This window comes from Pleurodeles waltl, chromosome 10, assembly GCF_031143425.1.
Source record: "Pleurodeles waltl isolate 20211129_DDA chromosome 10, aPleWal1.hap1.20221129, whole genome shotgun sequence".
Taxonomy (NCBI): Eukaryota; Metazoa; Chordata; class Amphibia; order Caudata; family Salamandridae; genus Pleurodeles; species Pleurodeles waltl.
The window spans coordinates 674,830,302-674,847,568 of record NC_090449.1 but is presented as its reverse complement, the minus strand read 5'-3'; the positions used below and the strand labels follow the sequence as shown (position 1 = coordinate 674,847,568).

The 17,267-nt window shown below is 44.9% G+C and overlaps 1 protein-coding gene across 8 annotated transcripts in view; it reads left to right on the top strand.

Annotated features, from left to right (window-relative positions):
* Positions 1 to 17,267, top strand: part of DIP2C (disco interacting protein 2 homolog C) — a 1,002,241-nt gene that overhangs the window by 885,276 nt on the left and 99,698 nt on the right. The window lies entirely within an intron of this gene.

The following is a 17,267-nucleotide window of genomic DNA, read 5'->3' as shown; positions in this document are numbered from 1 at the left end:
GGCTTGTGTTTTTTTTCCCTAAAAAAGACATCAACAAAGCGTTTGCGGTGCTAAAAACACCATCTTCCCAGCTTTCAGGAACAGGCAGACTTGAATCAGAAAAAACAATTTTTCAACATAATTTTGGCATTTTACTGTGACATACCCCATTTTTACAATTTTTTGTGCTTTCAGCCTCCTTCCAGTTAGTAACAGAAATGGGTGTGAAACCAATGCTGAATCCCAGAAAGCTAAATGTTTCTGAATCGTAGACAAAAGTCTGGATTCAGCAAGGGGTAATTTGTGTAGATCCTACAAGGGTTTCCTACAGAAAATAACAGCTGAAATAAAAAACAAAATTGAAATTGAGGTGAAAATAACAGCCATTTTTCTCCACGTTTTACTCTCTAACTTTTTCCTGCGATGTCAGATTTTTTTAAAGCAATTTACCGCTTCATCTGCTTGACTCTTCTGGTTGAGGGGGATGTATAGGGCTTGTAGGTTCATCAAGGACCCTAGGTAACCAAAGCCAAAAAATTAGCTGCACCTTGCAATGGGTTTTCATTCTACACCGGGTATACAGCAATTCATTTGCTGAAATATAGAGTGAAAATAGGTATCAAGAAAACCTTTGTATTTCCAAAATGGGCACAAGATAAGGTGTTGAGAAGCAGTGGTTATTTGCACATCTCCGAATTCCGGGGTGCCCATACTAGCATGTGAATTACAGGGCATTTCTCAAATAGATATCTTTTTTACACACTGTGTTACATTTGGAAGAATTTTTTTTAGAGAAAGACAAGGGGCAATTACACTTGTTTTGCTATTCTGTGTTCCCCCAAGTCTCCCGACAGGTAACGCAACTTGGACACATCACATTTTTACATTTAAATCTGATGTGTTTTTTTGCAAAGTGCCTACCTGTGTATTTTGGCCTCTGGCTCAGCCGGCACCTAGGGAAGCCTACCAAACCTGTGCATTTTTTAAAACTAGATACCTAGGGGAATCCAGGATGGGGCGGCTTGTGGGGCTCTCACCAGGTTCTGTTACCAAGAATCCTTTGCAAACCTCAAAATTTGGTTAAAAAAAAAAACACATTTCGGTGACAAAGTTCTGGAATCTGAGAGGGGCCACAAATTTCCTTCCAACCAACTTTCCTTCAAGTCTCCCAATAAAAATGGTACCTCACTTGTGTGGGTAGGCCTAGTGCCTGCAAAAGGAAATGCCCCAAAACACTATCTGGACACATCAAAATTGTCCTAGGCTTAGCAGACATCTACGGAAGCCTACCAAACCCAGACATTTCTGAAAACTAGACACCTGAGGAAGTCCATGGAGATGTGACTTGTGTGGATCCCCCAATGTTTTCTTGCCCAGAATCCTCAGCAAACCTCAAATTTAGCTAAAAAATCAATTTTTTCCCACATTGTTTTGTGGTATCACCGCACTGGGACAAATTTCCTACCACCCAACATTCCCCTCAGTCTCCCGGTAAAAATGATACCTCAGTTGTGTAGGTGGGCCAAGTGCCTGTGACAGGGAAGAGCCAAAAACATGTTGAAATTGAGGGGGATCCAAAACGGATCCAAAATGGCAGTTTGGAAAAAAAAAGTTTTTAGGCTGACAAGTGCAGCAGAATTTTTATCGGTATAAATGAGACAATGCTGGGATGGTAGGAATTTTGTGGATTCCTGCAGATTGTGGAAGGTTCCATCACAGAAAAGTGGGGAAAATGTGGGATTTCCAGCAAAGTTGGAGGTTTGCAGGGCATTGTGGGTAAGAAAATGGTGCAGGGTGCATGTGAAGAACACCACCCTGGAATCACCCAGATGTTTAGTTTTCAGGTGTGTCTAGGTCTTGTGGCTTTTTCTACATGGCAGTGTCCCAAAGTCCAAAAAGTGCAGCCCTCACCATTCCAAGTGGGACGATTTTGAGAGTTAGACAAGCTCTCATGGCCCAAATGTAAAACTAAAACCCAAAATAATCAAATGTCCTCTTGCTTGCCGTGGGATAAGATGTTTTAATGTGCGAGGGACAGCTGAAAGATTGTTACCCCCTTCAGTTGGGGTGGGGGGCAGATTGGCCTAATTATATTATAATTTATCATTATTATATAATTATAATTTGGCCCCCTGGGGAGCGGCCTTTGCCCACGGGGCCGCTCCCCTCATGACAATTACCTGTTAAAATAAAAAAAAATCCCTAGTGTCTACTGGGCATTTCTGCTGCCTGAGCGCATCACAATCGGCCAGCAGAAATGCTGAGAAAGGCATCAAAGGAAAGGAAAGGCCTTTCCTTTCCTTTGATGTCTTTCTCGGCCCCTGCACGCGATCACAGGAGAAGGGCAGGGCTCTGATGAGGTCAGTGCGTGATCACGCGCTGACGTCATCAGACGCCACGTGGGGGTGGTGGTGGAAGGGGAAGCGAATCCCTATCCATCCCTGCAGTGGGGGCGCCGGGCAAAGACTCATGGGGGAGCTGTGTTGCCAGGACTGCCACTCTGGTGTTCTGCGGCCTGCTGTCCTGCTTGCTCACAAGGGAGACTGGGCCAGCACCCTTCATCCAATGCTGAAGTGACTCCAAGAGTCAGCAGACTGAACTTCAGTTTTTAGCTACAGGGGCTCCCTGCAACTGCCTAGTTCACCTGCAGTTGGACCTGTCTAAGACCTGCTGGCCTTTGCTGGAGGGAGTTCCTGACCCCCCCAAGAGGTGCCCCTCATGTCATGGACAGTTGGTGTTGCATCAGTTGAGGGCTTCTCCAAAGAAAATAAAAAATCCAGAAGTTTTGAACTCTTGGCAAATGGGTCTGTTCACACTAAGATCTTGCTGTCTGCCATCGCAGAGTTCTGGCAAACTCGACACTTCGCACTACAGTGACTGCCAGTGACGCCCGGCAGCATGGGATCTGCACTTTGCACTGCAGCTTGCGGCAACTGCCAATATGAAGCTCCAGCAACATCCGTCCATGACAGCCAACAGGACCTTCGCATTGCAGCAATGACTATTCCGCAATGCCTGGCCTGCTCTTCCTGCTACATCGACAGCCATCCGCAGCGCTTTACCTGCTCCCCGCAGTCCCTTCCACCGTGAATGTAGTTCTTCATGCCGGACTTTGAAGGTTACTCTTTCAAGTGGACTAACCTGGTCCCTGTATCTGGCCTGTGTTCCCTTGGGGTCAGCTTGATCTTGTGACTTTCACTGCAGCTCACATGATCAGATTATCCCAAGTGGCGTTTTGTGATTTTATAATAAATTGTATTTGTATAGCGCTTACTAACCCTGACGGTGCATCAAAGTGCTTTGCTGCAAGTAGCACTCGGGGAGCCAAATTAGTGGTCAGTCAGCCGGTTATTGGGGTTATGTTTAGTTTTGCATGCTCATTCCATGCATTCGGTAGTAATTGTCGACATAGATATGTGATCGTTCGAGGGGGGTAGGTGAGACACAATCTTTTTACTGGAACTAGTAGATATTGTTATGGCTTCCAAAGAGCTTTAAGGCAGTTAGGCATGAGCATTTTAGAGTGACTTGTACACAGAAGAGGGAGACAGAAGATAGAAAGAAGCAGAGGGCGACTTTACAAACAAAAGTGATGGAAGGCCAGTTTTTCATGCAGGATTTTAAGGGTTATAACAGGTTGAGAATTTTTGCAGGCAAATTGTGGATGTAAACCCGTTAAAAGAAACAGTTTTAAAGATATGTCTCACAGTAAAAAAAAATAAAAAAAATATGAAGCACAAGACCATATTTAATACCATGCTATAGAAAGTATTTTAGGTTTATGAAAATTATATGCACTATACACAATATATATTATAAAAGAAATGTTATGTAAACACCCCACTAACTTAAAAATATAATAACAAGACAGTTAATATAGACACATTGCCGTAACCATTAGCATATTCGGTGCCATGTGTGTCACCCATGAAATGTCTGGTCTGGATGGTGCTGTCCCCTTTATCTGCCCCATGAGCACTGCCACAGAACGGACACCATGTCCAGCAGAATGGATGTGTCTGGGGTCACCTTCCAGCATCCATTTTGCCTTTTAGACGCTTTACTTACCTGAAATCTTTAAAATTACATATATTTGGTACTACTGATTGGATTGTTGTTGTTTTAGTGTCATGTGATTTATTAATTTTTTTGTGTAGGATTTTTCTTCTGTTGTGTTTTCATTTTATTACGGTTGGTGTGCTGCATAAATACTTAACACAAAGCCTGCAGGTTAAGCCTGACTACCTCTGGGGTAAGCTACCAGAAGATTGAGTAAAGGTTAATTTAGAACTTTCTGTGGCTCACCCTGACAGGGATTGACCCGGTTTCTTAAATAGGGGCCACCACCTTTCAGCCAAAACCCCAGTTTATCACAGAGAGTATATAACGCTAAAGGGAGAGTAGATGTATGGTCGATGGCATTTACCATGTTAGAAACTCATCCAATAGATTGTCTTACTAACAAGATGATTTATGATCATTGCTGAGTTTAATCTCTACTTGAGATTCCTTATATCCATATTAGATTAAATAAAATGCTTCTAAACATTGTGAGGTGTAGCGAAATATATTGGAGAAATTATTTCAAGCGAAAGTGTCCAACTAAATATATAACATTGTGATAATTGTAATGTTTGTCAACTGAAATGGTGGAAGAGATTTCTTTTTTTTCTGTCGTAGAGTCCTAGCAGTACTAAGCCCCTATCATTCCCATACCTCTTTCCCCCTGCCCCAATGGGCTGTGGCTTTATACTGTGGGTTTGTGGACTATTCAACTATGATGACAAGTCCATCTTGTGGAAGGAGCTACTCCAAAGGGATTGTCCGAGAGCTCTTAATGTAATCATTAGTGAACTATACTTTAACTCTGTGAGTCGGATGCAGTTACCAAATAAGGAGGCCAGCTAGTGTATTGGCACCATTACTTTGTAATTTTTGTCACTTAAATGATGAGCTGCATGATAGTAGACTGCACTCACCCTTCCCAGTCTGGCTGATCTCCACTTTGATGAATTGGATATGCAGATGATTTAGTCCTTTTAGTTAAATACTCCAATAGGGTACATAGAACACTTAAAATTAAATGTAAGGTGCTTTGAGAAGAGTGACAAATGGAAGCATTGTAACCTACTCAGCAAAGACCTCTGCAGTTTGTAAAATAAAATACTGAAGTGTGCAAAAGAACAGTGAACTAAGATAGTGATTCTATAATTGTTGCAGTAATACTAAAATAAAAACGAATTGGAGCAAATGTGCTCATCGGGTTAAATCTGGTATTCCCACCCTAAAATTACTAATACCATAGGTAAGTGTAATTTCGGGATGCAGATTTTGCCCTCAGCAACCCCCTAAGAAATGGATCATTGACATCTGTAAAAATACACCTGATTCTCATAGTAATTCCACGTTTTTTCTGCTGACTTGCAGCCAGAGAATTCACTAGCTTTTAGTTGATAAACTGTTCAAGGGACTTCATGAATCAGCCTAATTGGACATTGCATTTCATTCTTTTTAAGAAAGTGAGTTGTTTATTGTCTGGATCAATTAAAATCATCAACAATAGAAAGGTTAAGACAACATTGGTTAAAAAAAAGTCCAAAATAGTGCTAAACAGCTTGTAGGAACATGCATTATTAGTCTAGGGATAAAGCAACTATAGAATCGTGGGCCTGTGCATAACTAAATAGAATGTAAAATGTCCTAGCATTGGTAACAAAAGATTTCAGTTCTATTAAGGACATGGAGGTGAGGATTATGCTGTAACTTTCCATCCTTTATTGAACTCCAGCAAACTTCAACATGAAAACAAAATCACAAAACTACTTTTCCTATCAAACCACGGGAAATAACTACATATTTTGAAATAATCACAGTCTCTGTAAGCCATTATAATGCTCCACTCCTCCTAACTCCCCCTCTTTTGTTTCTGCGATCTGCACTAGTTTGCGGTAGTCTGTGTAAGTTTCTTATTCTCCTTTATGATGTCCGAATCTGATAAAACAAACACTTATTGAGCTAGCCATCCTATTATATGAAAAAAACCAGGTAACAACATGAAACATGACATATATTAATTACATTCTTAACATGAACTCTGGCAATAAAAGACAAAGCTTCCCAAATTAGTTAGAACAGATCAGAACCCTTGATACTTATACCTTACGTTGAAGCTTGTGTATGAACTGAAACCATGTGAAACTGAGCACAGTCACAAAAGGGTGGGCAGTATCCCCAGAAATCATGGGTGGGAATAATCCTCGCCTCTGTGTCCTTAATAGAATTGAAACTTACATTACAAATACAAAGAAATTTTACATTCTATATCAGGACCTGAAGCGACGATTATACTGGTTCAAAGCTTATCCACCCACAAAGTAGCCATATCCAAAACTGGTTTAAAGTAAAGCCACTAAACATAAAGTCCAAAGACTAATCAGCGGCATTAAAACAATCTTCCAAACAAGCACCCGCATTGAATGCTTTGGAAGCCATGGCACCTCTCACCGGGTGTGCCCCAAATGTTGATACTTCAATACCAGCCTCTTGCATGATGCATTGGATCCATCTCGCAATGGTGGGAGAAGACACCGCTTTGAAAGGTTACTGAAGGAATATCAACAACTTCCTTTCCCCAGGAGGCCTAAATTATTCAGTCATGCTCTCTTAGGTCTTTAAGCATTGTATCACAAACAACTTATCGTAAGCTGGATAAGAAACTATCCATGAGTTGCACTTAGTCCCATGGGAAATATGAAAAGTCACCTCGTCCGGGATGAACACCCGACCTTTCAAATCAAGGGCCCTTACATCTGACACCCTGCAGCAGGATATAAGGCAAAAGAGCATTGCTAGCTTGCCAGAAATCTGCTTACGAGAGAGATGGTCGTTTCGGAGCTAGGATTTAGAGGCGTAAGACCATATTCACTTCCCATAGAGCATAATCTCATGGTTCTGGTGGTAAAAAGAGACAGACGCCTCCTCAATATACAGACCATCGAATGATCTCTGATTTGATAGCTCTGAATTGGGGCATGACATGCCGAGATAGCTAACCTGAAGGTATTTACAGTTCTGTAGGCCATCCCTTTCAAAGCCAGGGATACCAATAAATTCAGGATCTGGACATTGTCAGCCCCCAAGGGATCACAACCCTTTTGTACACACAAACACATCTCAACCATGCTGACCTATATCGTTTGGTGGTACGGTCTGCCCATGATGTGGCCAGTATCTTTTCAGCCTCTCCTGAAAGTCCCTGGATTCTCGATCTTTCCCTGTAACCGCCATGCTATTAGGGCAGGAGTATTTAAACTGGGGGGCTGGCCCCCCAAGGGAGGACCTCAAGTGATCCCAGGAGGGGCACCAGACTCTTGACAACGGAAGCATTATACGATAACAGGGCTTTGTTTTAAGTGGTGAAAAAATGAGTAGCAGTAAACACCTCTGTACTGGGCCAATACTAACATCTTTTGTCATTTGTATCCTAACAGGGAGTATGTTTCAAAATGGCGAGGACTCCAAATACTCTTCTTGCCTCCACTTCAAATAATCACACTGTGGATAACTTCACATGTTAGTAAGGCCTGTCTGACCAGTATAGTATGTTTGTCTAACATGTATTTGATTGGGTTTTTTAAAAAGATGACAGAACTTAACTGCAATGTTTAAATAAGCTTACTCATACTTAAACATTGCCAACTTAACAGAATAATTGCGAAAAATTCTGAGTGGGGTCCGATGATATTTTTTTCCCCACTTGGGGATTTACGGAGGGTTTGGGGGCAGGCATTAAAAAGTTTAAAGAACACCTCATTAGGGTAAAGCGACCTTGCAGGAGAAACGGGTGAGGTTTTCCTAGAGGATCCAGCAGGGGTTCTGGAGCATGTGGTAGGCGGAATGGAAAATGGCAAGAAAGTTCCAGAAGCACTTGAAACCAAACTTGGGACCTCCAAAGTGGCGTGAAGAGGACTACCCGCATCTGCTGATGCCGCAGCTGATTGGACAGGCTCATGATCATCGCAACAGGAGGGAATTCATATCCTTTCTTTCCTGACCAATCCTGTAAAAAGGCATTTGTCGCCGACTCCAGCAGATCCAGCTTCCAACTGAAGAAATTATCCACTTGATGATTGTGGTGTGAGGCAAAAGACCCACTTTGAATGGACCACACTGATTGCTGCTCTTTTGGAAGACTTGTGGGTCCAGCTGCCACAAATTCATGTTTGACCAATCCCTTGAACATCAGTCCGCTACCTCATTAGAGACCCCAAGAAGGTATTCCGCTGTGATCGATGTGTTGCGGGATAGGCAAAACATTAAAAACTCGTTGGCTAAGTCCAGCAGATGCTTCGATTTGGGATCACCCCAAGATGGTTGATACATCTGACCGAAGATACGCTGTCCGTCTTGAGGCGGGCGCAGCAGTTCACTTTTTTCTTGGTCCAACACCGGACACCAAAAGAGCCTGCCATTAATTCCAGGCAGTTGATGTGGAGTTGTTATTCCGGTTCGGACCATATTCCTCCACAAACGGGCTCCCCATCCGAACTTGCTTATGTCAGATTCTATGATGATATCCGTATTGGAGCTGAAAATGGCCCTGCCATTCCACGCTTCCATATGAGTCAGCCATCACCGCACCTCTTCCTGAAACTTTTCCTTCAGAGGAATCTCTTCTGAGTATTGCAGACACCTGCAGAGGTGAAAGGTCTTGTGTCTTTGAAGTGCTCTGTAATGCAGGGGGCTGTGGAAGATCGCTTAAATGGAGGACAGTAACAGACCTACCACCTGAGCCACCTGGTGAAGAGATGTCGATGGATGAGACAAGGTCCATTTCAACCCCCTTCAGATCTTTGCCATTTTTCTTGAGGGGAGAATCAGGGTCCTGTCTGTGGAATTGATGATGAACCCCAGGAAGGTCGTTTTTTGTGATGGGGTCAAGAGGGACTTTCATTTGTTTATGACAGATCCCAAGCTTTCTAATAAGTCGATTGTCTTCTGCAGCTTTTCTTGTAGCCGTACTGGACATTGGTTCATTAAGAGAAGGTCGTCCAAGTAAATTATCAAACGAATAACAGAGGACCTCCACGGCGGACTTCAGCACCTTTGTGAAACACCATGATGCTGACGTCAGGCTGAACAGAGTCTGGAATTAAAAAACCTGCCCTTCACACATGAATTGTAGAAATCTATGGTGAGGTGTGAAGATAGGGACTGTTAAGAATGCTGTACTGGGGTACCCTAAAACTCTATGTGGAACCTCTGAACAGTCTGTAGGACCCAGGAGTCCGATGTTAACCTCTCCCAATTGTGGCTGAATAAAGCTAGCTGACCTTTCACTTTCTGTCTTGAAGGACAAGCACTCACCTGTTTGGGTGCCATGGGACTGGCCTCTAAAGGAACTTCAGCCTCGTCCTCTCTGTCCTCATTTGGACAGGAAGAATTCCCCTTGTCTGGCCTGGTCCTGTCACTGGCCCCTGGGATAGGTTTGTCCTCTGGTGGGGACTTGCTGGTAGAAGCGGCCGGTGTAGTGCCCTTTACCATGACCGACCTCAACAAACATTCATGGTGAAAAATGTTCTTCATTGAGGCCTGGAATTTGTCGAGGGATGTGAATGTGGAAACAAATATTCTGAGCTCCTTTATGAATTGGTCTCCAAATAAGCACCTCTCCTCCCCCTCCCTGAGGCAACTGGTCCCACTTCTCTAGGGCCTAAGTCACACATTCACCCAGCTTGGGCTCCACCTTTATCAAAAGATAAAGAGTTTGTGTGGAGACCGCGCAGTTTGCATTTCCCCAAAAAATTAGGGATTGCTGTGCCGAACCGGAAATGGATTCCGGGGAACCGAAGCCTTAGCCTCCTCCGACATATCTAGTATTTTAGCTAGAGGGCCCAACACATCCAAAAACTTAACCTGGCAGGACCTCCACGACCTATCAGTACAGTCCTGAGAGACCACTCTTGGGATTGGACTGTAGCCTTTTACAAGCTTTCAGTGCAACTTTCGAAATTTAGCAACTATGCAAATAACCTTGCCCATGACTCATGCAGTAGTTGCCTTCCTGATTGTTCGAACCCTCAGTCCCAAAAAGCAGGGCCTAAGGAGACGAACCCTTGGACTGTATAAGTAAGGGGATGATTTACTCCTATAGTTGTATCCTGCAGTATTTGCATAGCGCTCTGCGTTGGCATTTCTGATTAGCTCATACGTCACCTAGCGCCAAGAGTTGGAATCTGAACTGCATGAATTGTGTGGTTGGCTCTGTTTTCAGATTCCTGGTTACATAGTTCTGTACTTTAGGTGAGGGGTAGGGGGAAGCAACAGATCACATCTTTTCAGCATATATACGGGGTGCTGTCCCTGAGCTTCTTAAGGTTCAGCTCATCAAGATTTCGTATGAGATTCATAATGCCATTTGAGGAGTACATTTTCTGATTGGCACCCAGATGACTCCATAGTACATTCTCGAGCATGCCTGCTGCAGCACTTTTCAGTCTAAAGCAGTATTTGCTAAATAGTAGATCAGCCAGTCTGGTCAGTTCCAGCCTCAAATGCAGAACGGGGTGCAGTTTGGTATTCTGAAGATGGATCTGATAGCGTTTGACAATACGATTGTTAGATCTTTGTGTAGTTTGTTGACAGAAGTGGATGAGCCATACAAGACTGCCGGAAAGAACTTAGATATAAAAACTTCCAATATGGAATCACCCAGTGAACTACAGCGCTTTAAATATAGCTATAGCGGAGTTGGTATAGAAAAACACTAGCTCTGTTTAGCATGACTTTATCCTGCATTCTATGGGTAATGTTTCCATCTTGCTAGACCCCTAGCTACTTGTATGTGTTGACTTCTTCAGTTCTCTCCTCATCAATTCTCTAGTTGTGTCACTCTGTAGGTGTTCCAAAAAGACAAGGCAGCTTTCAGTAGAGGAAAGAACAGCTGCTTGTACTGTTGCCACACTGGAGAATGAGTCATCATCTTTGAGCATGCATGGAAAAAGGCTTCACCACAGTTCATTCCTTCCTTTCCAGTAAGAGTGCAGTTGACAATCTGGGAGTGTAAATGATAAGATTTTAGAACTCCAGATTTAAATTAAACTCAAATAATGAGAGGTTGTGTTGTGTTTTATTAAGGTAAAGAATTCTTCATTCATTGTCAGCTTAGTCCTTAACCATGAGAACACCACAGGTTCGGGTTAGATATTTGGGACTTTCAGTCTCCCTTTTCCTCATGTTCCCTTTACTTCCTCTCCTTTGACCATACATTGTCCCACGTTAGACATATAAAAATCAAAATGTTCCAAGTGTTAGGAGCCATAGAATAAATCACATTGGCAGACATTCATCCTGAGGTCTGCTCCGGTTCTTTTACAGTGGTCAAGAAGGCAGGAGGAGCTTTATACTGTCCATAACCTTAATCTTTTCAAACTCTTATTACAGAAAAAAAGACTCTTTCAGTGTGGTCATGCTGGTTCAAATCCTGCAGGTTCATTAAATAGGGGACTGGTTGATACCTGCAGATCACTATTTTCATTGTTTTGATTGGGTCCTTTGATTAAATACTTAAGGTGCGGTGCTGTGGTGATTCACTGTTGGCACCCTGTTCTCCCTTTTGGCCTGAGTTCTCTTCCAGAGCTTTCATCTGGTTCATGATTATTGTTACTCCATTTTTGTGCCAGCACTTTGTGATTTTATTCTTGGTTCAAAGACTGGTAGGTTAGAGCATCGTCTCAACATGCTGTGGAACATTCACACGGCATAGAAATAGACATTTTATTCAGTCTGAGTATCTCATTCAACAAGGTAAAATCCATTTTATCCATTGTCAAAGAGACTCATTGAATGAGTCCATTTTAAATGCTGCTTCCGGGTGAGCCTTTGTCATATTGGAACAGAATTATACCCATGCAGGTCACCTTTTACCTGTTCAGTTGCCACACTCTTAATGCATTGGGGTTGTTTTTGAGGGCACTAAGCATGAGGGCCACTTACATGAAAGTTGTGCATTTAGCTCGGGCTTCATGTGCCTATCACTGGGTCCTGAAATGGGACTCCCCTGCATCTGTTGATTTATGTAACAAGCAGGCAATAAAAGGCTGAAGTGGTGGTTTAATTGGTATCCCCTTACTCTTTCCAGAACAGAGCGATACTTCACCATTTCAGAGGACGAGTGGTGGCATTGAGGAGTAGTATTACTGTAGTGCTTTTAAGAACAAGCAGGAGGGTACTCTATTTTTCAGTTACATCTTCTTGCAACTGAAGTATTCTGTAATGGCATGTAGACAAGAACACTTCAGGGTTTTTCATCTCTGAGTTGAACAGACTATGCAGGCTAACATGGGGACCTCATGAATGTGGGTGGACTCTGTGAGTGGGGGACATCCATTCTGGCCCAGCGGTGGTGAGCTTTGTCTATATATGAGCGTGGGGTTAACCAGAAACTGTCACTTCTCCCTCTATGGAAAACAGAGAAGCCAACAGTCTGGGGGAGGTGGTATTTGACTAGAGAGGCATAATGTGTGCTTTCCAGTGACCACTCTTACTTCTGAGGTCATGCAGCATTTGAGAATGTCACAGGAGTGCGATCAATACTTGTGGTACTTTATCCATCTTATCAGCTCTGATTATCAGGGTGGTCCTCCCTCCTCGCCATCTCCCTTTTACATGTAGTAGTTTGCCTCTTCCTTTGTGAACCATCACCGAACTAATCATCTTGAAAGAAATTACAGAATTTTGCAACAAAGTAAATGTTATTGAGGTTACCAGGGCTAGCCCTATAGGTGTCAGTATAGGAGCAAGAATGTAACTTTGCCCTAGCCGTGGATGGTAGCCAGATGCCTTGTTCTCTCAAAATGTGTTTCCTTTCTTTTGCATTTTGCCAAAGTTCTGCTGGTCCAGGTTAGCAATTATTAGCACCTGAAGATGATGAATGTTCCTTGTTGTATACTTCTCATGTCAAATTACATTTGGTGGGTTCCTTCTCCAATTTACCACTGTTTAGGGCACAAGTATAGATTTTGCCGTGCTAGGATGGTACATGCAGAGACAGATTGCAGAAGAGGACCATGCATGTCCCATGCTGATGCTGTTCTCTGTGATTAATAAGATCATCCACTTTTTCCTGATTAATTTATGAAGGCTTTCAATTTTTTTTCCTAATGAAATACTACAAATAATCTAAACTTTAGTATATGGTAGAGACTTCCAGCTGCAGATTCCTCACTTTAAAAAAATCCCCAGGCATAAGATTGCATCTGGAAGATTTTCGAGCAGAACCCCTGTGCCGGTAGGTGACGTTGTTCAGCTCCGCATTGACGTCATCTGCATCAAAAGTGACGTACGCCGTACCTACATATGCGCTGCCCCGGTGCGCTGATGTCCATTCTTTTCATGCCAGATAGTGCCGATCTGATCAGAGCTATCCCGCCGCCACTTTCGGACTGGCTTTGTTCAAAATGTTATCACATTTTTTTGAAAGCTTTTCTTCTGGTATGAGATATGTCACTCAGGAAACAAGCTAGTTTTAAAGCATGCGAGTCCTGTCACAGGCAAATGTCAGTGACAGAACCTCCACTTGGTGTGTTTGCGGTGCTTGGACAAGACATTTTAGGACTGCCGTGCCATGCATTTAAAAGGTACAGAGGGAGCGCTTCTTCAAGCTCTTTGCTGCCTGCCAGTCGACTGTTTGGCTCTAGGCCCCATTTGCGTTGGAGGACCCGGGAAGAGTTGCCGAACCTTTCCTGACGGTCGTCGTCCCACTCTAAATCATCATGGAAGTTTGGTAAGTCTCCCAAACATAAGAAATCCAAGAGATCTTTGACTTCACCTCACCCATTAAAATCTTCTGACGAAATGCAGACCTTGCTTGTCAGTGGAACGTAAACCCAGGTCTGCTCCACACACTTCCCTGATTTTGACGGCGCATCCCCTACCTAGCTGAAGGAGATCAATGAGACCAACAGCCTCAGATTTGGGTGGCCCTGCCACCTTGGAGCATCTTCTGGCTCCACACATGCAGGAGGGGTCCCTACTTGACCCACGCAGGTGGGTTCGCCCTTTGCGCCAGTCAGGCCCCATGGATCCCTATTTGGATCCAGAGGAGAGCTGCTGGCGGGACCAAGATCTTCCTCGGTGCCCACTACAGTTAGGATGTGCTTAGCGCCACTGACACCCCCAGGCAGGGCCGCCCACATCTTTATTCCTGACTCTGACATGGAGCCGGTTGGGCAACATCTGGCACCAACCGGGTCCATACTTCCTGGAGCAGAGCCAGTGCCTTATTTGTTTGATAGGCCTAGAGAGGGAAACAATAGGAGGACTATATGGACTCCTAGGGTTACCAGCTCCCAGATGAGTAACAGGACAACTGGTACAAGGAACTGGCAGAGACCAGTGAGTTGGACACCTCACCTGACATTGGCCAGGTCTCTCCTGATATTGTGGCTACAGAGGAAGGAGCCTTTTGCAGTGGTGGTTTGTAGAGTGGCTGAGGTCTTGGACCTTCAGTTGCCCACAGTGGCAGTCAAGATGAATGTCTTGATAAAGGTGCTTCAACCAGGTGTTTCTCCTGCACCCCTCATATGAAGCCCTTGACCTGGTCCAAGCCCTGCACAGGGGCTCCTGTGCATAGGACAATTGCCCGCCACCATCACCCCGCTCCTGGGGATCCTAGTTTCCTTACCTAGCACCCCACTTTAAGGACAGCAGAGCTGCGGCCAGGTCCTTGGATTTGTTTATGGCCCATTGCCAACCCCAGTCTTTTGTGGCCACTAAAGGGGTCTTCACTTATGCCCACCACGACCAACAGGCTTTTCAGTCTTTTCGTGGCAGAGTGCTAGGGTCCCATAGACAAATTGGGACAGGCAGCCAGTGGTCAGGTCAGTGCATCACCCCTCCACCAGCCGCTGCTTCCAAACCTCTTTACTTCGTCCTCCGACCTTCATGGGTGCCCAGCGAGATTCACAATATGCCATTACCTGCCCCACTGGTGGTCAGTGACATCAGACCGCTGGGTCCTAGAGATAGTCCAGAGGGGCTATTCCCTTTGTGACGAACCCGCCACCCACTCACGATCTGCTGATGGAGGTCCATCTCTCGTTGCTCGGTCAAGAAGTACAAGCTCTCTTGTCCAAGAGAACCATAGAATAGGATGCCTGCATCAGAAGTAGGTTGTGGTTTTTATTTCTGCTACTGTCTGGTGCCAAAGAAGGACGTAGGACTTTGTACTATCCTAGGCCTGCACCTTCTCAACCTCTTCTTGAAAAAGGTGAAGTTCAAAATGCTCATTGTCACACAAGTTCTGTCTTCCCTGGACACTGGAGGGTAGTGTTGAACTTGCAGGACACAAATTTCCACATCCCCGTCCTGCCTGACCACAGACATTACCTGTGGTTCACAGTGCGCCAAGAGCACTTTCAGTTTGCCATGCTCCCTATCGGCCTTACCAGCACCCCGTGAGTGCCACAAAAGTGATGGAGATGGTTGCAGCTCATCTGCAGAGGACAGGGGTTCCAGTCTTCCCACTACCTCAGTGATTGGCAGTTGAAGGCTGGCTTGCCCCAGGCAGTCGCCTGCCACCTTCAGACTACGGCAAACCTCCTGCACTCACTGAGGTTCACTATTAACATGCCAAAGTCAAACCTCACTCCCTTTCAGATGCTTCCTTTTATCCGAGCCGTTGTGCACAAAGTGCCATTTTGGACCGAATCTCCAGAGCGGCAAGTCCAAGATATTCAGTATGTGATTCTGATGTTTCAACCTCTATTCTCAACTTTGGTGAGACTGACTCTGAAGCTTTTAGGTCTCGGGCCTCCTGCAATCGTGCCTATTTTTCATGCTTGTTGGCATATGGAGGCTCTGCATTGGGGCCTGAAGGTCCAGTGGGCGCAGCATCAGAGGAATCTATCTGACCTGGTCCATCGAGGGAACTGCATAAGATCTGCAGTGGTGGTTAATGAGCCCCGATTGGGTCAGTGGCAGTCCCCTCTCCTTTATCCAGCCAGATGTGACTGTAGTGACAGATGTGGTACTCCTGGACTGGGGCAGCCATCTGGGAGAGATGGAGATCAGAGGACTCTGGTCTCCAGTGGAGTCAGAGCTCCACATCAACCCGTTGGAGCTTCAGGCGATTTGCTTAGTGTTGAAAGGCTAGCTTTCTTCGATCAGGGGAAGATGGGTGAAGGCGTTCACGGACACCATTCCCATATGCTGCTGCAACAAACAAGGTGGGGTGGGTTGTGGACCCTTTGTCAAGAGACCCTGCATTCCTGGTCATTGCTGGAACGTCCAGGCATTTCCCTGGTGGTTCAACACTTGGTGGGCTGTCTGATTTCCCAAGTGGACACACTCAGCCGAAGATGCCTAGCGGATCACAAAAAGCTTCAACATTTGGAGGTGGTGCAAAGTCTCTTTCAGCATTGGGAGAGCCTTGGGTAGATGTATTTGCCACCGCCGAGGATTTGCACTGTCAGTAGATTTGCACACTGCAGTTTCCACTGGAACTCTCACTCAGAGACGTTTTCATCTCGAGTGGAGATCCAGCCTCCTCATCTATGTTATCCATCAATTCGACTCCGGACTACGGTTCTCAATAAGATCAGGAACGGCTGGGCCCAAGTTAATCCATGTTGCTCCGGATTGGCCACAGAGAGTATGGGAGCCCAAGCTGTTGAGCATGACCATCTGCCCTCAAATCAGGCTGCCACTTTGAGAGGATCTTCTGTTGCAGCAACAGGGGAGGGCTCTGCACCCAAACCGTAGCATTCTCCACCTTCTTGCGTGCAGAATGAGTGGCAACCGTTGACAACCTTTGACCTTCCTCCTGAAGGCTTTGATGTTGTTTTGGCAGCCAGGTGTCCATCCACCAAGTTGGCATATGCCTGCAATTGGGATAGGTTTGTCTCATGGTGTGCTTCCCGTAACGTTGACCCCCCCTTCTTCACCTTTATCCAAGGTTCTCTTGTTTGTTTTATCTCTGCTCTAGCCACAGTGAAAGGTTATGTCTCTGCCATCTCTGAATTTTTGAGATGCCTGACCAACCTTCACCCTTTAAGTCACCTGTTGTGGATAGGTTCCTTAACCCCTTGGGTGCCATGGACGTAATGGTTATGTCCTCGGCTGCACCCTGCCGAGGGCGTAACTGTTACGTCCAGCACCTGGCCCACTGGGGGGAGTGCTAGGGGCAGAGATGACATGACTCCCGATTGCGCGCTCCAAGGAGAAACTGATTATTTTGTCCTCAGTAGAGGGGCAAGGGTCGCTCCCCAGGCCGGCAGTTATGTTTTTGG